This window comes from Emys orbicularis, chromosome 3, assembly GCF_028017835.1.
Source record: "Emys orbicularis isolate rEmyOrb1 chromosome 3, rEmyOrb1.hap1, whole genome shotgun sequence".
Lineage (NCBI taxonomy): Eukaryota > Metazoa > Chordata > Testudines > Emydidae > Emys > Emys orbicularis.
Genome location: NC_088685.1, coordinates 81,377,481 through 81,402,352, shown reverse-complemented (window position 1 = coordinate 81,402,352; position 24,872 = coordinate 81,377,481). Strand labels below are relative to the sequence as shown.

Genomic DNA, 24,872 nt, shown 5'->3' with positions numbered 1-24,872 from the left:
CAGCAGTAGAAGACAAGGGGCAATATTTGTGATGTCAGAGAAACATAAATTATGTGTGTGTGTGGGAGGGGGGGGGGGGGAACCATTGAAAATGTTTTATAATATCCTCTATTATCCTACAAAACATATCTTTTCTTTCTGAAAATCCAAAGAGCACTTCTAGCTAGTGATACTTACTAACTTTTGATTTATAAACTGTGACATATTTATGGTTTATTCTTTGAGAGATACTGTAATTAAAGCAGATTTAATATAAAATGTACCAAAATTGCTTTAAATTTTATAGCCCTTTTGTGAAGCCAAAGAGCACTTTTAAATCCTGCTTTTTATCTTTTTTACAATGTCTTTCAAATGTAGTGGAAAGGTTTCTCTGTCTTCCACAAAACTTTCTCTCTGAAGCTAGAGTGATAAGAATTAAAAATGAACAGAAGCCATCATGAAACAAGGCTCTGGAGACATGGAAGCCAGAAGGAATCAATGGCAGATAATAAGCATATACAATTATACATGATTCGTTTTGGGTAAGGAATGGTGTCCCTAGCCTCTCTTTGTCAGAGGGTGGAGATGGATGGCAGGAGAGATCATTACTGTTATGTTCACTCCCTCTGGGGCACCTGGCATTGGTCACTGTCAGTAGACAGGATACTGGGCTAGATGGACCTTTGGTCTGACCCAGTACGGCCGTTCTTATATTCGTATGTTGTTTGTTGAAGTAAATTGTTTCATTTCCAAAACAGGATCAAAATGAAATATAACAGGAAAAATTCAAGAAATAAATAAACAGAGCTTCAGATTTCACCGCTACAGTAAGTCAGTGCAGCTCAATTAACTACTTTCACATGCTTAATCAGACACAAATGATGTCAGAATCTTTACTAAAAGATTAGAAGGTCAGTTAGCCCTATGATTTTAACAAGTTCTTATTGGTTTAGCCTCCATTCCCCCCCCCCTTTTTTTTTTGCTGTCTCTGTCTAAATTATGGTTTTCTGTTTTTCTTAATGTTATTTATATTACAGTTGTGTCTAGCAACCCCATCTGATATCATGGCCCATTGTGCTATGCACTGTACAAAATGCAGAGTGCAATACAATCCTTCTCCCAGTGAGTTTACAATCTAACTAAAGACACACATTGTGGGAAGAGAAACAGAGACACTGAAAGGTGAAGGGACTTGCTCAATGTCTCACAACAGGTCAGTGGCAGAGTTGAGAATAGAAACCAGGATGCCAGTCCAGTTCCCTATCCACTGTACACTACTGCTTCTCTTAGGAACTATAAGAAATTTCAGTCTGCATTTATAGTAGCTTGTGACTTGTCTGCACTGTGGAAGGTGTTAACTGCATCATTGTTTATGGGGGATGGGGAGAAGATTCTATAAATCACAGCATGTGAAATTGTTTTGAAGATAATTTAAGTGTGATATCCTAATTTTTATTTCCAATTCAAATAACTTGTCGTTAAAGTTCTGTCAACTTTTTCTGATATTTGGTATCTGTCCATCTTCTTTATTAACAACCTTCCCCCACCCCTGAGTTCTTCCCTGTGTATTTCTGAGATTGTTTTCTAGGACAATTTGACTAAACATACATAACTTTTTTTTTGAAGATTATATGAGATAGATAAGCCAAAAAGAATGTTATTGTTACTTTTCTGTCCAAACTTTTCCCTGCTATGGCAGTAAAGCTTTAACCCTCACATTATTTATATATATATATAAATGTTATATATATTAATTTAACTCCACTTCATATACATAGTCAGTTTCACTTATTTTTCAACAAAAATCATGCCATAAAAGAGAACTCTCCTGCCGACAATGCGATCGCCACTTGTTGGGGGTAGACGTTTTTTTTTCAGCAGGGGAGCCGACTTTTAGCAGCACAGCTGTGGCAACGCAGCCATGTCACTAAAAGCTGTGTAGTGTAGACATAGCCTTAGAGTGGTTTTTTCCCCACACACTCTCATTCACTCTTTATGAGAAAAAACATTCAGTGCATTAGAAACTGATGGAGCAGGGATAGTGTATAACCTGCAACTGGGTCCACCTTATGCCACAGTGTACTCTAAGACAACAGCTATCCTGAGCTTTTCACCAGAGAAGGTTCTCTTAAATATTGAGTTGTATCATTATTATACAGATAACTGTGAGGGTGATTGAGGCATTTATCATGGGTTTTCAGTGGGCAGAAAAGATCTTCTATAACTATTCATTCTGTAATACAAAGAAAAGTACAGTACATTAGATCACAAGCACTTATAAAAGATGAGAACCAAAAAAACCTCACAAAACCTGGTAACTGAAAGTGACATTGTATTCCTTTCTGTTGTAAACATGAGCACTTATACTTTTCCTTGGTAATATGGTAGATTTGTGACTATAGACAAGCCTTCCAATTTCTGAAATCAAATTCAGTACTGCATTGTTTATAGGGTGCTCTTTAAAAATGTAATTGTATGACTATTACAAAACAAAACTGATTCTAAAACTTTGTTATATGTTTTTAAAATCTACATGACTCCAGGGGGGAGAGAGGAAAGAAGCCTTATTTGCACTTAATTTTTTGCACCTATAATAATTTACAGCATAACAGGTAAAATGAACAGTGCACCTTTCAGTTAATATTAAGTGCTTAGGTGGTGGCCAGTTTTTAGACAGCAGCAGCGAGAAAATAACCTATTCTAGCACTCTTACAAATTGTGGGAGAACTAACCTGAATGGGATAGAACAGTATTGTTAGGAGATGCTTGAGGTTGTTTTTTTTTTTTTTTTTTAGGCCTCGACCCTAGAGTGTTCTGACATGTATGCACTCCTGATATTTTACCTACGCTAAATCTGCCTTGGTGAGCAGAGAAATACAACAACAGTATTTTCTGTCATAAGGCTCCAGCAGTGAGGGGAGGATTCTTTTCATGTTGAGCTGGAGGGATGGATTGCAATGCCGAGCTTTGCTGCTCTTTGGAGCAGGAGCGAAGTATGACACACCCACACAGCTACTACTTACTGCTCAGGATGCATTAGTTAGCTTGTGTGGAGCTAGACATTGTCTTTGCACCATGATCAATAGACCACTTAAGGTATGTCTACACTATAGTAAAACACCCACAGCTGACCCAGGTCAGCTGACTCACGCTGGGGCTGTGGGACTATAAAATCACAGTGTAGCCGTTCAGGCAGGAGCCTGGGCTCTGGGACCCATCCCACCTAGTGGGATCTCAGAGCCCAGGCTCCAGACCGAGCCTAGATGTCTACGTTGCAATTTTATAGCCCTACATCCTGAGCTCTGTGAGTGTGAGTCAGCTGACCTGGGACAGCCACAGGTGTTTCACTGCAATGTAGACATAACCCTTTTATGACGTGGGACAGTATTATGCTACCTTTCTGTCTCCAGTGTTCTCATGAGTATATAGAGAAATCCTTCTCTTTTCAAGATTGTGGGTGTAGGAGGGAAGAATGGGAGAGTCGCTCTTTTCATCCTTCAACACAAGCAGATTAAAGCTAGGTAGCATTAGTCACAGCAGTGGGATATTGGTATGACTGGCAGTTCATATAGTGCTGTGTAGCATTAGTCATGGGAGTAGGTTATCGCTACTAAGTCTGCTATTGCCATTTATTCTGTGTTTGGCTTCAAGTTCAGCTCTGTCTGAACAGTTTTATTTTTTTTCTTCTGGAAGAAAAATTGTGGGTCTTAGTTGACAATTTTCTTCACTCATGTTTCACTGGACAGTTATTTTTCTTTCTTCCTTTGCTCTCATCCATGACTTAGTTTGGAAAATTTCTCACCAAAAGCAGCAAAGACAATTTGTAGAATCTTACATATTAGGGATAATATGTAAACATAGTTGTGCCAAACTTTTGTTCTGAACCTTCCTTGTTTAGGGTTTGCATGTAGTAACTAAACCTAGTGCATTTGATAGCAGCTTTCAGGCCTGTGAGCCCTCCCTGTGAAAGGGGAGGTGCATTTTTTTTTGCCCCAGCTAGATAAGCATAAATATTTGAGTCTGAATTTTATTAATTTTGTTTTGAGTTCTCTGAAAAACAGTCTCATGGTGTAAGTCACAGGGTTGCTCTAAGGATATGTCTACACTGCAATTAGATACCCACAGCTGGCCGATGTCAGCGGATTCTGGTTCGCATGGCTCGGGTTGCGGGGCTGTGTAACTGCAGTGTAAATGTTCCAGGTTGGGCTGCAGTCTGAGCTCTGGGACCCTCCCACGTGACATGGTCCAAGAGCCCATTCCAGTCTAAGTCCAGAAATCTACACTGCAAATAAAAAGCCCCGCAGCCTGAGTCAGCTATCACGGGCCAGCCATTGGTTTTTAATAGCAGTGTAGACATACCCTAGACATACGCTGATTAGATGAGCCCTTCCCAGGTGAACAAGCAAACCAACCACATGTTATTTCTGGTCAGGTATTCACAGAGGAAAGCTGTGCCTAACTGAACTCTGCAAGTACAGTTTCCGATAGTATAACAGGTAAAGTAATATTTACTTTTTGTGTTTTCATACACATACTTATTAGGAATGCAAGATTGCAAACACTTACTACTGTATTGTAGACCAGGAACATCTGTTCTCACCTCTCATAAAACAAGAATAAGGGGACAGACGACTAAATCAAAAGGTGGAAAATTCAAAACAGATAAAAGGAATATGTGATGTGTAATTAGACCGTGGAGCTCATTTCCACAGGCCATAGTTGAAGCCAAGAACTAAGCAAGATTCAAAGCAGGACTGGACACTTATATAATAGGAAGACTATCCAGAATTACAATCGTGTTGCCCCTTTTTGATCCAAGTAGCTAGTCAAAATTTGGGGCTCTGTGCATGTTCTGGGAGTAGAAACTGGTGGTAGCCAGGTTTTTCTTTGCTGCAATCTTGTTTGTTTACAAGGAACCAAGAACAAAAAGGAGCAGGTTCTTAGCTTGCCAGTTCTTTAAGCTCCTTTTAGCCAATACCAGACCCACATGTGCTTTCTTTACCTGTTTCCAGGGTGTCACTGTGCTTGCAACCCACTACTTGATTTTTCTTGCTTTCCCCAACACCCCCACACACCTAGTTACAATGCCCAGTTGAAGTGTATGCTCCCGTGGTGCTAGTTTATGGGCAGACTATATTAGGCTTTGTTGTAGGTGTGGCCCTTAACTGTCTCTTACCACTATTTTAAATAGAGGACTCATTCATGAATTAGCTTGAACAAGGTTTTAACTCAGCCCGTAATAAGGTTTCATCCAGCTTGTTACAATAGTTATTACTAACAAAAGGATATTAAACCTCATTTTCCAGGATTTAAGTCAATCTCTATAAGTAGGTTTGCAAGGATTAATTTTTTATTAAGTGTCAGTAAACATTAATTTCACTGTACACGCAACAGAAAAATTTCCATTGATAGAAATTTAGAGCTATAAAGAAAAATACTGCTTGAGAACTTGTTAGAGTTTGATTTAAAGAAATTTACTTTGTCAACATCACATCAAAATATGTGTTAAAGATTATAAAGCTTTAATTTTTTGAAATTCAACTGTCTGTCATGAAAAAGCTATTGACTGACCGCCACCCCCCCCCCCCCATTACATTACCCTCATAATTTCCCATAACTGTCACAATTTAAATTGGTAAAAATAAAACTTAAAAATAATCAATTATCCTTAAATTTATTTAAAAAAATAAATTCTACCAAGCCTAACTAAATAAGGGATTAGAATGAGACCTTTCTGGTAAATGGATTATACCACGGCTGTTTTCTGCAGGATTTCCTGCACCTCATGTTGGCTACTGTCAGAGCTAAAATACTAGGCTGCATGGACCATTTGATTGTTTGAGGGTTTTTAGTTGAACATTAGTGTTTCTCTGCTGTTAATATGTAGAAGGGTCTTCTGATCAGGGGTTGGACTCCTATGCCCCCATCTCTTTTATCTCTGTGCACACTCCTGCCTCCTTCTTTGATTTCAAATTTATCTTTGCTGCTACTGTCACTAGAAAATACCCTCTTGGAAGGTTGTGTTCTATTAACGGAAGAGTGAAACTCACTATATACAGTGTCAAATATACACTGAAAAAATAGAGAATTTGTTTATTAATTTCAAATCTTTTTTATATTAAATATTAAGAATTGCTTGTAACAGTAGGTACAAAATTTTCAGGTGGAAATGTCTTTGCAAAATGGCATTGATTCTTTAAAAAATATTGTAGTGTTACCTTATGCAAAACAAACTATACTCAGAAGGATTAAAGAAAACACTTTGTAATATATCACTCTTTCGAATACATGGAACAAATACAGCTGGCCAATGAAAACTAAGTCATCCTAGCAAATTAGTACAATACCACTTCATGGAAATTTTTAAAATCAAGTCCCATCACACCTATAAGATGTCTCATTGAGGATCTTCCTGTATAGTCCCATCTCCAAGTTAGATTAACTTCAGAGAACAATCTCACACTCTTCTATGCCATATGAACCTCTAACACTTGTTCCATCTTTATTAAAGAAACAACCAAACAAAAAACAGGAAACATGAATTGTCAGAAAAGAAATACCTTTTTTATAAGGTGACAACTTTATACAAGCAAGAGCATGCACAAAGAATAACAGAAAAGGTTTTTAAAAAAGTCAGATCCTTCTGTATTAATCTATATTTCTAATATCCATATTTATTCCTAAAATTAAAATGTTGCTGTAAACAAAAATGTCCACTTATTCTAGATACAAGTTGTACCTCAGTTTTGACATATGAATAAAATTAATGCACCAATTCCATACACAAGCAAAATAGACAGGACAAATAGATACTAAGGACTGGTCTACACGGGGTGGGGGGGAGGAGAGATCGACCTAAGATACGCAATTTCAGCTACGAGAATAGCGTAGCTGAAGTCAACGTATCTTAGTTCAACTTACCTCGCGTCCTCACGGCGGAGGGTCAATTGCCGCGGGTCCCCTGTCGACTTTGCTTCCACCTCTCTCCGAGCTGGAGTTCAGCAGTCAACGGGAGAACGATCGGGGATCGATTATCGCGTCTACATTACACGCGATAAATCGATCTCCGATAGATCGATCGCTACCCGCCAATCCAGCGGGTAATGTATATGTACCCTTAGATATTTGGATACCATTTATTCAATGCTCAAAGTACATTCCCCTGCAAGAATACCAGCCCACCACTCCAATTTTTTGAATATTAATATTTAATAGACATGCCTGATCTGTTAAATGTAAATCAGAATTTACTCACTAGAAATGACATTATGGATATACTAATGATGGTGACTCTGTAATATGGTAATGTCCCATTAAATAGAGAGAGCTGATAACTATATTATTGTATAATGTCTCTCTTTAAACAAAAGCTCATTGTTGTAATGATTGTTTTATTTTTAATAATTACATGGCATGGATCTTAAAAACATGGTAAAATTTCCTAAATAAATCAGTAAAGATTTTTTTTTAAATAAAATCATTTTCAAAAGGTTTTATTTTAAGGTCTATACCATCAATACTATCAGAGTCAAACTGGAAGGCATATCAAGTGGGGTCCTTCATGGATCACTTCTGGGTCCGGTTGTGTTCCATATCTTCATGGATGATTTAGATACCGACATAGAAAGTACACTTATAAAGCTTGTGGATGATACCAAGCTGGGAGGGGTTGCAAGTGCTTTGGAGGATATAATCTGGACAAATTGGAGAAATGGTTTGAAGTAAATAGGATTAAATTCAGTAAGGACAAATATAAAGTACTCCACTTAAGAAGGAGCAATCAGTTGCACCCATACAAAATGGGAAATGACTACCTAGGAAGGAGTACTGCAGAAAGGGATCTGAGGATCATAGTGGATCATAAGCGAAATGAGTCAACAGTGTAACACTATTGCGAAAAAAAAAAAAGCCAACATCATTCTGGGATATACTAGCAGGAGTGTCATAAACAAGACACGAGAAGTAATTCTGCTCCACTCTGTACTGATTATGTCTCAACTGGAGTATTGTCCAGTTCTGGGCACCACATTTCAGGAAAGATGTGGACAAATTGGAGAAAGTCCAGAGAAGAGCAACAAAAATGATTAAAGGTCTAGAAAACATGACTTATGAGGGAAGATTGAAAAAACTGGGTTTGTTTAGTCTGGAGAAGAGACGACTGAAAGGAGACACGATAATAGTTTTCAAGTACATGTTACAAGGAGGAGGGAGAAAAATTGTTGTTCTTAACCTCTGAGGATAGGACAAGAAGCAATGGGCTTAAATTGCAGCAAAGGCAGTTTGGGTTGGATATTAGGTAAAACTTCCTAATTGTCAGGGTAGTTAAGAACTGGAATACATTGCCTAAGGAAGTTGTGTAATCTCTGTCATTGGAGATTTAAGAGCGGTTTAGACACACACCTATGAGGGACAGTCTAGATCAGTGGTGGGCAACCTGTGGCCTGCAGGCCACATGCGGCCCATCAGGGTAATCTGATTGCAGGCTGCGAGACATTTTGCTGACCTTATGGCCACGGTTCGCCGTTCCTACACTGCGGTCAACATCAGCAAAATGTCTCACTGCCTGCAATCAGATTACCCTGATGGGCCGAATGCAGCCCGTGGGCTGCAGGTTACCCACCACTGCCTCAGAGTTCATGTCTTGACATCTTAACAAGTCAATATGTATGAATACATGAGTAGGGGAAATGTCAGATATTTTATGCATAAAATTAAGACCCATTTCACAAACAATACTATAAATGCTTGTAATTTTTAAAGGTTAGAGCTTACTACACTTCCGTTTTTATGATCTCTTATCACCCTTTATCATTTTTTTTCCTCCTCAGCTCTATACACTTGTGTTCCTGTTTGTATCCAGCCTTCACATATCTTCCTGGTAGAAAGCCTAATCCTTCCCTCAGTTAAATGAGTGCACTTCCCACTGAGGTATACTTAGGCAGAATCAGGCACCTATTGGGTTTTTAGTCCTACAAGCCTGTTTTCCCTTGAGTTTCTTATTTAGCTGTGTTCAATTTTCTTATTTTAGAGCTTTCATTTTATTTAATTATTGTCCAGTTTTTATTTTCCTTTACCTTATGTGTTCCCTCCTTCCTCTGTTCTGCTAAGCCTTTTTCTTCATCCACACTGGAGGGAAAGAGTTCTGGATGAACCCCTGCTTAAAATTACTTCTCTCCTTTAGTTTGGAACACTAAAAACATTTAGTTTTGCCTTGTTCATGCACTCTCCATATTGAGTTGAGCACTATTTTAATGAAGGACTTGGTTAAATTGCTTTATTTATAATGTGGATGTAGACTTTTCTTCTCCTTTCCCTTTTTCCTTCCCTATTCCCCCTTCTCTTTTCCTATTTTCCCTCTTCTTATTGCTAGAGAGAACTAGAAAACTTTTTTCTCCCACAGATCTAATCTTCAATTTTCCTCCAAGAATTATTTGGTTGCCTCTGGATCCCCTAACCTCACTTCCCTTTTACCACCCACAAAGAAATGTAGTGTCCTCTAAATTTGCCCATGATATTATCATATTCCCCTTCCCAAGGCATTTCCCCCAGCCCCAGAACTGGCATTGTTTAAATTTCCCCCTCAATAAGGCTTACCACACTAACCCAGAATTGCTCTATCCTTTTGCTACTGGCATTGAGGCTTTGCTCCACCAATTCTTCAGACCAACTGCACATTGCTCCTGTAGGCCATATTGTGCAGCACCAGGGCTGATTGGAGGGGAAGCAGCAATGTGCTTGGTACTAGGCAGGCAGAAGGAGCCAGTTACGCTGCTAGCTGCATGCACCTGCAAAAGGAGAATCTGATAATGACAGCTCCCATGCAGGAATCAAGAACTGCCTGGGGAGCGGGGGAGAAACACAAAACCTCAATTACATAAAACTAGAAGGCAGAACTTGCTTCCCAAGGATTTTATGTAGGGTAGAGACCTGAAGGTAAAGATAAGCAAATAAGTCTGAGTGATTACTCTAAATTTAGCCTTTCAGCTAACACTTTTTTCTGCTCACCGTTTGACTTGCTTGAATGTATTTGTTAGACCAAACTTCGTAAATTCTTTTATTTTAAATTTTCTCATTGCAACCCATTCACAGTAGTGTTTGACACTCAGCATTCAAAATTAGAATTGTGCTGTTTTCGTTGTGCTCAGTCACACAGTGATTATTTCTGTTCCCAGATGGAACTTGAAGAAGCCATGGGGCTTTGAATGTCTCATGGAGAGGCAGCAGTTACACAGGATTAGGGAATTTCAGATTTAGGAAGGTTTAAAATTCCTTCATCCTTTTACTTTCTGGATCACACATGACTTGATTTGTCCAAAGCATCCTTCCTAGGAAAAACTAGGCCACCATAAAATGTATTGTTTAAATTTAATTCTTTCATCATATTCATTCATAACACTGGTCTACAATTTTTGAGAAGTCGTCTGCTTCAGAGATAAAATGTGCTATTTATTATGTATTTTGATGTGCTGAATTCAAATATGACAATTAAAACAACTGATTGGCTACTGTTTCTAAGATATTTAAGTTTTTACATTTTATGTCTATGTATATTGTGTAGATAGTAGAGTTTTAATCATAAATTGTAAACCTAGGTCTTTTCATGTGTTTATGGTTGCTTTACATGATAATATTTCACCTGTCCTGTTTATGTAACACTTTAAAAATCAGCAAAAGGGTTATATAAATAAAATTTATTATGAAACAAAAGGCAAAAAACTATTCTGTACATAGTTTAGTCCTATTCAGTGTCTAGTCGGCGCTTCTTGGCTTGTCCCTTGTATTCATTAAATGGGGCATCTCTTGTCACTGTCCAGCAATAGTCTGCAAGCATTGATGGGCTCCATTTGCCCTGATAGCGTTTCTCCATTGTTGCAATGTCCTGGTGAAATCGCCCGCCGTGCTCGTCGCTCACTGCTCCGCAGTTCGGTGGAAAAAAATCTAGATGAGAGTGCAAAAAATGTATCTTTAGTGACATGTTGCAACCAAGGCTTTTGTATGCCTTGAGGAGGTTTTCCACCAACAACCTGTAGTTGTCTGCCTTGTTGTTTCCGAGAAAATTTATTGCCACTAACTGGAAGGCTTTCCATGCCGTCTTTTCCTTGCCACGCAGTGCACGGTCAAATGCATCATCTCGAAGAAGTTCACGAATCTGAGGACCAACAAAGACACCTTCCTTTATCTTAGCTTCACTTAACCTTGGAAATTTTCCACGGAGGTACTTGAAAGCTGCTTGTGTTTTGTCAATGGCCTTGACAAAGTTCTTCATCAGACCCAGCTTGATGTGTAAGGGTGGTAACAAAATCTTCCTTGATTCAACAAGTGGTGGATGCTGAACACTTTTCCTCCAAAGCTTCAATGACTGTCGGAGTGGCCAATCATTCTTGATGTAGTGGGAATCTCTTGCACGACTATCCCATTCGCAGAGAAAACAGCAGTACTTTGTGTATCCAGTCTGCAGACTAAGCAAGAGAGCAACAACCTTCAAATCACCACAAAGCTGCCACTGATGTTGGTCATAGTTTATGCACCTCAAAAGTTGTTTCATGTTGTCATAGGTTTCCTTCATATGGACTGCATGACCAACTGGAATTGATGGCAAAACATTGCCATTATGCAGTAAAACAGCTTTAAGACTCGTCTTCGATGAATCAATGAACAGTCTCCACTCATCTGGATCGTGAACGATGTTGAGGGCTGCCATCACACCATCGATGTTGTTGCAGGCTACAAGATCACCTTCCATGAAGAAGAATGGGACAAGATCCTTTTGACGGTCACGGAACATGGAAACCCTAACATCACCTGCCAGGAGATTCCACTGCTGTAGTCTGGAGCCCAACAGCTCTGCCTTACTCTTGGGTAGTTCCAAATCCCTGACCAGGTCATTCAGTTCACCTTGTGTTATGAGGTGTGGTTCAGAGGAGGAGGATGGGAGAAAATGTGGGTCCTGTGACATTGATGGTTCAGGACCAGAAGTTTCATCCTCTTCCTCTTCCTCGTCTGACTCAAGTGAGAATGATTCTGGTGCATCAGGAACCGGCAGTCCTTCTCCGTGGGGTACTGGGTGTATAGCTGATGGAATGTTTGGATAATGCACAGTCCACTTTTTCTTCTTTGACACACCTTTCCCAACTGGAGGCACCGTGCAGAAGTAACAATTGCTGGTATGATCTGTTGGCTCTCTCCAAATCATTGGCACTGCAAAAGGCATAGATTTCCTTTTCCTGTTCAACCACTGGCGAAGATTTGTTGCACAAGTGTTGCAGCATATGTGTGGGGCCCACCTCTTGTCCTGATCTCCAATTTTGCAACCAAAATAAAGGTGATAGGCTTTCTTAACCATAGTGGTTATACTGCGCTTTTGTGATGCAAAAGTCACTTCACCACAAACATAGCAGAAGTTATCTGCGCTGTTCACACAAGTACGAGGCATCTCTGCTCACTTTGGCTAAACAGAAATGTGTCCCTTTGCAAAATCAAACACTGACAAATAAGAGAGCACGACACTGTATGATTTCTAGAGCTGATATAGGGCAGTTTGTTCAGCAGAGTGATGTAAGCTTAGTTATGATTGCATCATCCATGACTTCTAGGAATAACATGATGCAATTCATGTATGACGTAATACCAGCTTCAGATTGCATCATTCATTGTTTTGCCTAAAAGGCAAGTACTGTCCAAACCCAGTCATAGATTTATTCATAGATCCAGTCAAAGATGTATTTTAGTCATTTCTGGTTTAAATTGAGATCCCTTCCCTTTATAACTCACTTATCCTCCGCCATTCCCAAGTCAAGGGTCGTATATACTGACCCAATAGCATATCTTGAAAACTAGAGCCAATCAACAATTTTAAGCATCATTTTTGTTCTCAGTGACCCAGAATTAGTAAAGTTTGACTACATTTATTTCAGAAGCATTTTGGCTGTAGAGCAGTGTAATCACTGTATGTCTGTCCATGGTCCTCAGTCATGAAGTGTATTCTCAGATTCTTGTCTGTCTCATTGAAATGCCTCTGTATTTCCATTGATCCCACTTCAGTGATGAGCAGGGCACCATTCCGTATATAATATGCCATTCTCATGTGAATACTCATAATGGAAGCTTAAAATTTGATTTGGTGGATGCTTCAGGGTGTTTGTTTAGATAGATAATGTGTATATATACTACACCTCTCCCCCGATATAACGCAACCCGATATAACACAAATTCGGATATAACGCTGTAAAGCAGCGCTCCAGGGGGGTGGGGCTGCATGCTCCAGCGGATCAAAGCAAGTTCGATATAATGCGGTTTCACCTATAACGCGGTAAGATTTTTTGGCTCCCGAGGACAGCGTTATATCGGGATAGAGGTGTATATAGTATTTTTAGAGTCCTAGCTCCAAGCTCTGCTGTCTTAGAGTTCAGACAGCAAAGGAAAGTTGAGTCATGGGACTTGCTGGAGGACTGAATATGGTGGAGGTTAAGTGCCAAAAATATCAAGAAGCTTCTCTTACAGACACAAGGATTTCAGATAACACAGTTAAGCCTCAGATAAATTTTACTATCCAAACAAGAGCTGGTTTCGGGGGAAAATGGGTCCTCAAAGAAAAAAATTGTGAAAGACTTTCATTTTGTAGGAAACTTTTCAATTTACTAATGAAACATCAAAACAAAGTATTTACTTTCAAATACAATGTTTTTCAGTTCATCTCAGGTTTTTCTTTTTTCTTGAATTTTTTTTTTCTTCTCACTAGGAAAAAAAAATGCTTGGAAAAATCTTACATTTTTGACCAGCCCTGACCAGACCAAATGCTTGCCCAGACCAAGCTTTTCATTCATCACTACTCAGAAATCTATAGGACACGACTACTGTTCTAAAGTCTTGTTTCTTCCTAATGACTAACTTCCAGCATCAGGATTCTACAGTATCTCTCCATACCTGTAAATGACTGTACATGAAATAAAACATTGCAATAGTCAGTTTCAAGATGTCCGAACTAGTTGGACACAACACGAAGCAATGTTCTTGTTTTAATTAGATCAAGAATGATTCCCACCATGTTTCTGAGAAAAGATAATACAGTAGCAAGTCATAGTATGTGAACAAATACATATAGGGTAATTTTTAATGCTTTTGCCCCAGGGTTTCACTGGGCTGCACATACCCATCTGAAATGCAAATTAAACAGTTCCCTTTGCTTCTTTGATTTTCATGACACATGTTTCTGCACATTGTTCAACTAATGAACATTGTACAACTGTCCTTAGGAATGTTTTTCTTAGGTTAGCAGATGATTACTTTTTCTTCAGAGTTTTATTTCACAAAGAACATTGGAGTACCAGGGTATAACTAGACTTAGCAGTGATCTGATGTTTGGAGAACTAAAGGTAAACACAAAAGTGACCTCCAATAACTATTCCTTATTTGAATGCTACTACTAGAGGGTGGCAGGTTCTGTGTTTAAAAAAAAACAAAACAGTGACATCATACAGTATGGTGAAATCACTTATATCAGATTTGACAATAGCTACTTTTAACTAAAGGATTAGACAGATATATGAGCAATTGTATGTGGCATGGTAGCTCTTTTCCTTTTTTGTAAAGTGCAATTGAGTAGCTTATATAACACAGTATACACTACAGGACATAGCACAATACTATACATGAAACAACCATTTTATTTCTATTTTATATATTAAAGCTTAATATAGTTGACATTGAAATTCAATACATGTGCGAGCACACTATATAAATTTCAAAAACAATGTTTCCTAATTACCCAAGAGTGCAGAGTGGACTGCTTACTTAATTTAGTTTCTGTCACTTTATTTTGTATTTTGTCTGTCATCTATGCAAATGACACAAGACACACAATGTCACCTCTAGTACAGAAGTGGGTGAAAGAAGGAAAACAATTAATTGATCTTTAGGCAGAAATGAATTCCCCAAAGCAGCAGGCATTAATTTGAGTTTATAAGGGGAAATAAAAAACAAAATGCATCTGAGCCTCTAACACTGAGGAGTTGCAAATGCAGATGAGAGTAGTAAAAGATAATTGCATCCTCTAGACTATAGCAATAAAAACTGTGTAATAGATGGCAAACCTGAAGACACATTTTAGTATTAAAGGTGAAATATAAATAAACATAATGTATTGAAACAAGGTCTAGAGAAAGATCTACCAAGTTTTGGTGAGGTTATCTAATTAAAATATGACTCGTAGCACCAAATAAATATGATCATGTCAAAGTATGGATCCATCTTACATGTAGGAAGAGAAAAAAGATCCTGTCTAATGAAATAAAAAATAGCTACCATGCTTGAATTTTTGACAGGGTTAGATGTTGAATGCACATGACTACCCATTTGTTTTCAAGAAGAAATATTTTATTTAAGGATAATAGGTTCCTCCCACACCCACTTTTACCTTTGTGAGTTCTTCAGATTAGGATTATACTTAATTTCTTCTTTGAGTGCTGGTCCCGACGTGTAGCCTATGTATAAGTACACATCTGCTCTATGCACCTGAGGCTGGTAAATCTTGCAAATAATGTCCTGTGGTGCAGGTGCACAATCAGTTTCCTCTTTCTCCAGTTCCTTCTTACCACCGCATGGCCTGAGTAGGAATCCCCTGTGGCTGGAGTTATCCTCACATCATTTTCATCTCTGTAATTATAATTATATATACTCTGTTAGTGCTTTTTATAGTGTTAGTCTAGCTTACTTTTCCCCACCCTTTGAGCTCTCTATGTCCTTCCTTTCAGGAGTAGACTATACCCAGAATTGTGGGATTTAAAAACTCCATGTTCTCTGTCCTCACTCCTTCTCAGTCAGCGACTATCACCAGTGCTGCCTTTACTGCCTTGGAGAGGTGCATATGTTCGCCAAGGGCAGTATCTGTCACTCCTTCCCACCTGGGATCTGAGAGGGACAAGAGCTCTGACTGAGGAAGTACCTCATGGAGCGAGTCATGAGACACCCATACACACACACACACACAGCGGCCCCAGTCCTCGAGCAGCACACCTCTGAGCAAAAGCTCCAGAACAGAGGCGGAATCAGATAACTGTAAAGACCCATTATCTTGAGCTTCTTAGGACAGTAAGGGGCACTCTCACAGACATAAAAACAGAGCCACCTCTAAGTCCGCTTCCAGGAGAAGGGATCCTTCTCTGACCCTTTCAAAGTTGGGTGAGTCTTCACATGCAGGTCCCTAGGACTTAGGGAAAGTGCGTAGAAGCACAGCTCCAATGGTACTGAGCCCAATACTGACACCCATGCAGACTGTGACCACTAGCAAGCCAAAGGACCAACATCCTCCAGTAGCTCAAGACAGGACTATATTGGTACCAGCCCAGCCTCATAAGAATCCACTGACCACTAAGTTTGTCATTGCACCAAAGCTAGTGGAACCAACACTTGAGACCCCTCATATATATATATATATATATATATATATATATATATATATATATATATATATATATACACTACCCCAGAGGATATCTTCACCCACGCAGCCCCACAATCTCTTCTACTTTTAGTCCTAGTCCTTCTGAGGAACATTTTGACCCCAGAAGAGAATGCCATCTTGAGGAGAAGGAGTTCTTCCCCTAGTCTAAGAGCTTCCTCCCCCTGGCATCAATGGTACCACTGATGGAGCCAGATCCAGCATTCTTATTGGCTGAATCTGATGTCCAGGATATACCATCACTTCCCCTACCCAGGGAGGTTAGCTCGGATATGGCTTTCAATGTGTCTTGGACCTATCCTCCTCTCAAGGGTTACCTTCCAAGAGAGCACTAGTACCTAATGCCTTGTCCCCCTGTGCTCCCCAAACCATTGGAGATTTTTAAGAGAAGGTTAGAAAACCACCTGTCAGGGAGGGTCTAGATAGTACTTAGTCCTGCCATGAGTGCAAGGGACTGGACTAGATGACCTCTCGAGTTCCCTTCCAGTCCTACGATTCTATTAAGTCACTTACAAACTCTGAACAACAATCTGGGTCTGTCTTTCTCTGATAGGCCACAGAAGGTAATTCTATATTTATGTAATGCTGTTTGCCAGGATGCATTTGCTCTATCTGCAAGCCTCGAGAGGCCAGGATGCATTTCAATCTCTTAAACTATGAGCAGTCAGATAGGGCTGCAATGTATTCCTACCACTTATACAATCCTGATAATGCCAGACAATATAACCATCTCCTATATAAACAAGCAAGGAGGGGAAAGGGTCTATGAGTAGAGGCAGCCAATGATCTGGAACCACATCCCCTCCCAGGCACTCCGAACTCACTGGCAGATGGCCTCAACAGAAATTTTGCCACTGATCACAAGTGGGAGTCACCTAATTCAGTGCTGAACAACATCTTCACTCAGTGGCAAATGCCATCTTGGGACCTGTTCACCTCCCAGCTAAACAAGAAGTTCAATGCATATTGTTCCAAAGCAGCACAAGGGAAGGACTCCTGGGACAATGCTCTCCTCTTGTTCTGGACAGGCACTTGAGGTACGCCTACTACCCCAGAGTGTACAGAAGATTCAACACAAGAAAGCATAGGTCATTCTAATCACACCCAAATGGCCCAGACAATTCTGGATTCCGGACCTGCTGCGAATGTCAGCCTGTCAACCCATCAGAATTCAGTTCTTTCCAGACCTGAAAATTTAGAACAACAGAATCAGACATCTCAACCTGGACTCTCGTCATCTCGTGGGTTGGTATTTGGATGGTCATCAGACCTAGAGTGGTCATGGTCAAAGGCTGGGCAATCACAGCAGGAAAGATTCTACCAGAATATATCTAGCCAAATTAAGGTGTTTCTCTATCTGTTATCAGTTATCAGAATCAACAAGTATTCCTGCTATTTTAAAAAAGCAACAGAGAGTCCTCTGGCACCTTTAAGACTAACAGATGTATTGGAGCATAAGCTTTCGTGGATGAATGCCCACTTCGTCGGATGCATGTAATGGAAATTTCCAGGGGTTTGTAGATCTCCTGTCTTATTTTAGTGAAGTCCATTTGTGTGGAGGGTTGGTTATTAATGAAAGTCTCCAGGTTGGAGAGCTCTTTTTTGATGTTTTCCTGTTCGCTGTATAGGATGCTGATCAGGTGGTTCCTCAGTTTCTTTGATAGTGTATGGCATAATCTCTCACTGTGGTCTGTGCAGTATGTAGATAGCAATGGATTTTTCACCTTCAGTCCATTTGGTATGATGTCCATCCGTTTACATCTGTTAGTCTTAAAGGTGCCACAGGACTCTCTGTTGCTTTTTACAGATCCAGACTAACATGGCTACCCCTCTGATACCTGCTATTTTTAAACTCCCTCGTCACACTCAAGACATGGGGTCTTTCTATTAGTTTGCTGCAGATCCACTGAACAACAATCAGTGCATTCCATCCTCAGGTAGATGGCTATTCTATTTTTCCTAAAGGGTCTGACTAGGACATTACTATTAGTAGTGAGGCCAAAACCATAGCGGGACCTCCATCTCTTACTTTCAGTACTTATTGGACCACATGTTCTGTGCCTCTTCTGTCTATGAAGGTTTCCTTCCTGGTCGTCATTACGTTGCCCAGGAAGGTGGGTGAGCTGGGTGCTCTCCTGCCTGACCCACCACATCTTCTTTATTAAATGTATAGTAATTTTTGATTTTCACATAAAGCAATAAATTCACTTACCAGTATTCTTCCCAAAGCCTCAAGCAAGGAGAGGATATTCCATTCTCTCAACATCAGACAAGCATTGGTGTTCTACCTTGCAAAAAAAAGAAACCATTTAGAAAATCACCTAAACTATTTGTTGCTATAGCAGAGTAAGCATAGGGACAAACAATATCTGCACAGACTGTCTAAATAGATTTCTGGCTGTATCCTCTTTGCTATCAGTTGGTTCATCTCCCTCCCACAGATGGGATGATGGCCCATTTCACTAGAGACAGATGACCTCAGTAGCATCTGGACATTTTTAAGGCAGCAATCTGGAGTTTCATCCACACTTTCACAAAGCATTACATTTTGGTCCAAGCCTCTTTTGCTGATGCAGCCTTTGGTATTGCAATGTTATAGACATCTATGCCGCCTGTATTCTTGCACACACACCCGTTTGAGCACTGTTTGACAGTCACCGCCATAGATATCTGGCTCAGCTGAAGGTGCTCAATTCTGAGGACAAAACAGGCTAGCCTCCAGAGAGATTAATGAGCTCCTATGGGCTGTGGAAGGCTGACCCACCCAATTGGCTGAAGAGAGCTAGCAGGCCTGCTTTTGAGATCAACAGTACAGGAGTCACTAGCTGCTCAGCTCTTGGCCTGCAGCTGTCATCACTCATGCTCCAGCTTTTCTTTCACCTTGTCCCAGCCTGCGACCCCTTCCCAGCTTCTGACTCCAGCTCTGAGCCCTGGCTCTTGACTCTGACTTGAACCCCTGGCTGCCTCAGTCTGGTTTTAACTAATGAGCTGGACTGCCTGGGCCTCTGAGTTGGGACCAGCACTTGAAGAAACTGAGATTACTTACATGTAATTGGAGGTTGTTTTGAGATATGTGATCCCTAGGTGTATTCCATTACCTGCCCTTCTTCCTCTCTGCTTTGGATCATGACTGGACTTACTGCAAAGAACCAACTGGAGAAGTGGTTGGCTCACACCTCCCCATCTACCCTGGATGCTGAGAATGAGGCGAGCCAGGGCAAAGGCACAGACCAATAAACACTGCTTGCAAAAGTTTCCAGTCTCAGGTGCATGGTGTGCTTACATACACACATGTGGAATACAGGTAGGGACCACACATCTCAAAGAATTTCCAGTTCCAGGTAAGTAGCCTCCATTTTTTGGCAGGGCTTTGTCTGCTTTGCCAGTTGTAACATGTGCTGGCAAACACAGCAGCTATCTTGTAATGTGATCACCTGATGCAAAGTCCATGAGTGTATTTCCATTCTCTTCAGTGGGTTTTGGAGAACACCATTAAGTCATGATTCAGTGAAACACAAAAACACATGCTTAAGTCCTATTGAAGTCAAGCTTGAACTGGATGTAATGAAGTCAAGAAGACTTAAACATGGACTTACATTTAGGGAGACAGTCAAGCACATTTTTTAAAACAGTCAGAAAGTATAATTCCTCCCTCTCCAAACTACACAGAATACAGTTTAAAATAGTTTTCTTGCCCTTCACTTTTGTCATGTCACCCTCTTCTTCGAATCTTTCCACGTGCTCTCCCTGCATCACCACCCCAAGTTTAAGCTTTTTGGCCTCACTTTCAATGCCAGTCACAAATCTACTCTTCCTTATTTGTCCCTTTTGTCTCTTGTCACATTATATTTACATCCCTCTTTCTACCAATGATGCCAGCCTTATTTGCCCATTTGTCAGTTTCCCATGCATCCTTGTGCCTTCTTCCACATTCCCACTATGCATGGAACATGCTGCCTCAATGGATCTGTAATCCACGACCCTCTCTACCTTCAAATCTTTCCTCAAGATCCACTTGTCACCATGCCTAAGTAGGTCACAGCTGAGAATGCCAACTAAGGACAGACTGCTGAGAAACAGGGCAGACATACCGCAAACTAGTGGTTATTCTATCATTAGCGTTTACCAAACCAATAACAAAAGTGGACTTCTGTCTCACCACACTGGTTAACAAGAAGCCAAAAATGCTGTCTCCTTAGGCATTCCAGCCCTTGGTTCACCACCCACACATGGAGTTTATGGTGAGTGGTTACCAAAAACCAGATTCATCACACACACAGTTCTTCTAATCCCAAAGGATCAGCCACCTCACCAGGTCAATATATAACTCAGATCTTACCCAAAACACATGCTTATAACCAATTATTTAGTAACTGAAAAGTACAGGTTTGATAACATAAAAAGAAAATAATTATTAAATTGTTAAGGAACCATATACATTACAATTGATTTTCAGGGATGGAAAGTTACTGGCTAATATGAAGTGCAGGGTCACATGATCATGGAAAGTTACTGGTGAAAAATAGAGTTTTAGGTCACATGTCGTCATCACATGTCCTTACATGCTATGCTGACTCTCAAGGCAGCCATTGCCTCTCAGTGCTTTCTGAAACATCTCCAGGAAGGGCCCACTGGGTGAGTTGAGTCTCTTCACTGGCCCATTAAAACACAGATGGCCAATCAATGGGATAGCTCATCTAGATGTAAATCTTTCTTGGGGCATCACCCAAGAAAACATGTTTGATATACAAATATACAGTCAATCTTCATAGCCGTAGATACAAAGTTGATATTGCATTCTATTAGAGCAATTGTGTAACACTGGTGATACATTATGATAGTAATAGGAGTGATACAGTGGTGATAATACATTAGTACAGCGTTTCCCAAACTTTTTTGGCCACGGAACACTTTTTAGCCTGTTACGGAACACTTATAATATTATTCTGTAGTCATTTGGTTTTCAAATAAAAAATTGCGTTATTTATGTTCAAATATATTTTATTTTATAAAACAAAGCAAAAATACAAATGTAAAATAACTTGAACTAACAATTTCTAAATGGAAAGCGCATATAAAGTAGTACAAAAATCAAGTGCAAGAGTCAAAATTAAAAACAGTGTTCTACTTTAAAAAATTGTTTTTATATATACACAAACACCAAACAAATTAGATTTTTACTAGGAAAATCTATTTTTAGAAACAGAAATAAAAATTTGGATTTAATGGGATTGGTGTTTCTGTGTTTTTCTATCACAAATTCACTTAATATTTGGAATAATGCTGGAAAGTTGCCAGGCGCAGCATCAAGTCTATTCCTATATTTGGTTTTTGTTGCAGTATAATACAAAGATCCCGTCTCACACAAATAAGTTGTAGCAAAAGGAAGGAACACTGGAACTGCACGTTTAGTCACATAGAAGAGTAATAGGGTACTCTTCTATTAGACTGCTCCAAAAATTATTCAGCGGAAGATCCTTAAACTTTTGTTTCAAATCAGAGTCAGAAATTAAGTCAATTAGGCTTTCATAATCGTGTGCAGTAAAGCCGACTGGTTTGGCTGTAATTACAAATGGATTTCGAACCCAATCATTATCATCAGTAGTTGTAGGAAAATATTCTAATAAAGAGGCCTGCAAGTCACGTAAGTGCTGTAAAATGGTGCTGGAAACTTCTTCATGGACTGTAGAATTTACTTCAGTCAGAAATTCATGCACTGTAGGGAAGCAATCGAAGTTATTCTGTTCTACAGAAGATGCCCAGAATTTCAGTTTCTTTTTTAATTATGAAATTTTATCCATTGTAGTAAAAATGGTCACATTCTTGCCTTGCAGCGACAGATTAATTTCATTGAATTTTGCAAAAATATCTGCAAGATACTCAAGTCTCATTAGCCATGAGGAATTTGTCAGACAGTCATTAAATTTTCGTCCTGAATTATCTGAAGTGAAGAATACCAGTAGTTCACTACAAAGCTCAAAAAGCCTCACAAGCACTTTTCCTCGGGATAGCCGCCTCACTTCCTTATGTAAAAGAAGCGCTTTGTGCTGACTACCCATTTCCTCACACAAAATTTTAAATAACCTGGATTGAAGTGGTCGAGATTTGACAAAATTGATAATTTGTACTGCTTCATCGAGCACAATTTTCAGATATGCTGGTATTTTTTTAACTGCAAGTGCTTGTCTGTGTAGAACACAATGGCTCTTAGTGCTTTCTGGTGCCACACTTATGATTCACGTTACAGCTCCCTTCATCTTCCCGATCATTGCCCGAGCACCGTCAGTACATACATCAATACATTTTCCCCAACTAATTTCATGCTTTCTGATAAAATTGTTGATGCAGTTGAATATTTCTTCTCCAGTTGTGTTGCTTTGCAGAGATTCACATAAGAGCAGGTCCTCTTCAATAATATTATTAAATCTATATCAGACAAATACTAGTAGCACAGCAAGTCCTGAAACGTCAGTGAACTCATCCAGCTGCAATGAATACTCATGGCAAATTTTCAGTCGGCAAACTAGCTCTTTTTCTATGTCATTGGCAAGATCTTTAATACAGCGTGCAACAGTATTATTTGACAACTGTACAGCATCAATGTTTTTACCAGACTGCTCGCTCAACATGCACGTTACAATATCTTTTGCGCAAGGCTTGATAAGCGTTTCTCCAATAGTGTGAGCTTCTCCGGCAAGCGCTATACGGTAACTTACTCGATGAGATGCCTCTGTTGCACTTTTGTTGTCTGTTTTAGCAATTTTAATCATCAAAAGTTTACAATTTCCAAGTGAGTCACGCTTCCTCTTGAAAAAAATTATATCTTTGTCTTTGTATTCAGCATGCTTGGTTGCCAAATGCCTACGAAGTTTAGCAGGAGCCAATGAACTGTTTGCTAGTATTTTGTTGCACACGACGCACTGCGCATCAAGAACATCTTTATTTCCAACACACGTAAAACCAAAAGACAAATAACTTTCATCATACTTTCATTTCGGTCTTTTAACACTTGTTTTTTTTATATACTTTGGGGAAATTCTTTCACCTTGGATAACTCACTAGTACTAACAGATTTTTCAGCAACAAAAGACTGTGATTGTTCATCCTCACTTTGAAGTGTCACAATATTTTGCTCGTTTATTTCGGCCACAGTTGGAGTACCAGAAGAACTTGCTTTTCATTTCAAAGTTCCTTCTTTTAGCCACAAATCCATGGTGATTAGGTTTAGTAACAATATTTAGAAATACTGATTTTTGTCAAATTTTGTTTGTCACAAATATTTATATTGTTTCGAGCGAAGCTAGTTTAGTTGTGCTTATCGCACACACGGTAAAGACCCACAGGTTTGAACGTGTTGAGTGAATATGTTATATTCAACATTGCGTAAAGAGAATGGTGTATGCATACCTCTGCAGTTCGCGCAGCCTCGAGCGGAAGGGGTACGACGTCACTAACTGAAACATGCCCAAAAGGGGTAGACGTCAACATGCTTGCGTGCCATATTCTCTTTATGCCATGATATTCAATACGAGATCTATCAATAACCGGAAAAAGAGTTTTATGTTAAATTAGTCATTCAAAAAGAGTTGTAAACTACGCTTCAAATATCCCAAATTTAAAATTAAAAAAAATGTAAAGACCCTGTTTTTAAATTATGATTCTTTCACGGAACACCTATTCACATCGTGCAGAACACCAGTGTTCCGCGGAACACAGTTTGGGAAACACTGCATTAGTATATATCTGGTTATCATTCCTTTACACGGCGTCACACTGCTTTGTCATCATGACTCCCCCAAAAAATCAGCCAATTAATGATTATTAGACTGTATATCAGATAAAGTTAGGCTGATTTACAATATAAATGCTGTAAGTTTTGCAAATATAAATATTTATGAAAATCATTTATATTTGATTGGATCTCTTGCCCCAGACCCTTAAAGGGTCAGTTGAATGCCTGAAGGTAAATAGCCTGAACAAAGAAATATAATGAAGATTTAACAAAGCCAGGCTAAATAAATAAATAAATAAACTGCAATGAATCCTTCATAGCTTTAGATGAACCAATCTTGGGAATTCTGTATCTGATTGTAGATAGAATTTTACACCTATACATAAGCAATCAAAAATCAGTAATTGCTTATGATACTAAACACACATCTGAACAGTAAGGAAATATTGTGAAAGCATCAAGACACTTCCAAAACAAGAGTTTTGGGCAGCCTCCAACTTGGCCAGATTTACAAAACCTCACATTTCAAACGTTCTGAGAAGCAGTGGAATAAGTTACCATTTACAGGGTACAGCAATGAAAATATCAGTGACACTCATCTTCAAAACATGCAAACACATATGTGGGGGGAAGTAATCTGAAACAAGCATACTCAAGGGTAAGGAGAAACTTGGGAATAGCTATGCTGAACTAGACCCAGTGGTG

General features: G+C 39.4%; 1 pseudogene; it reads right to left on the bottom strand.

Annotated features, from left to right (window-relative positions):
• Positions 1-21,657: 21,657 nt before the first annotated feature.
• LOC135875450 (zinc finger BED domain-containing protein 5-like) lies at positions 21,658-23,800 on the bottom strand (annotated as a pseudogene).
• Positions 23,801-24,872: the final 1,072 nt, after the last annotated feature.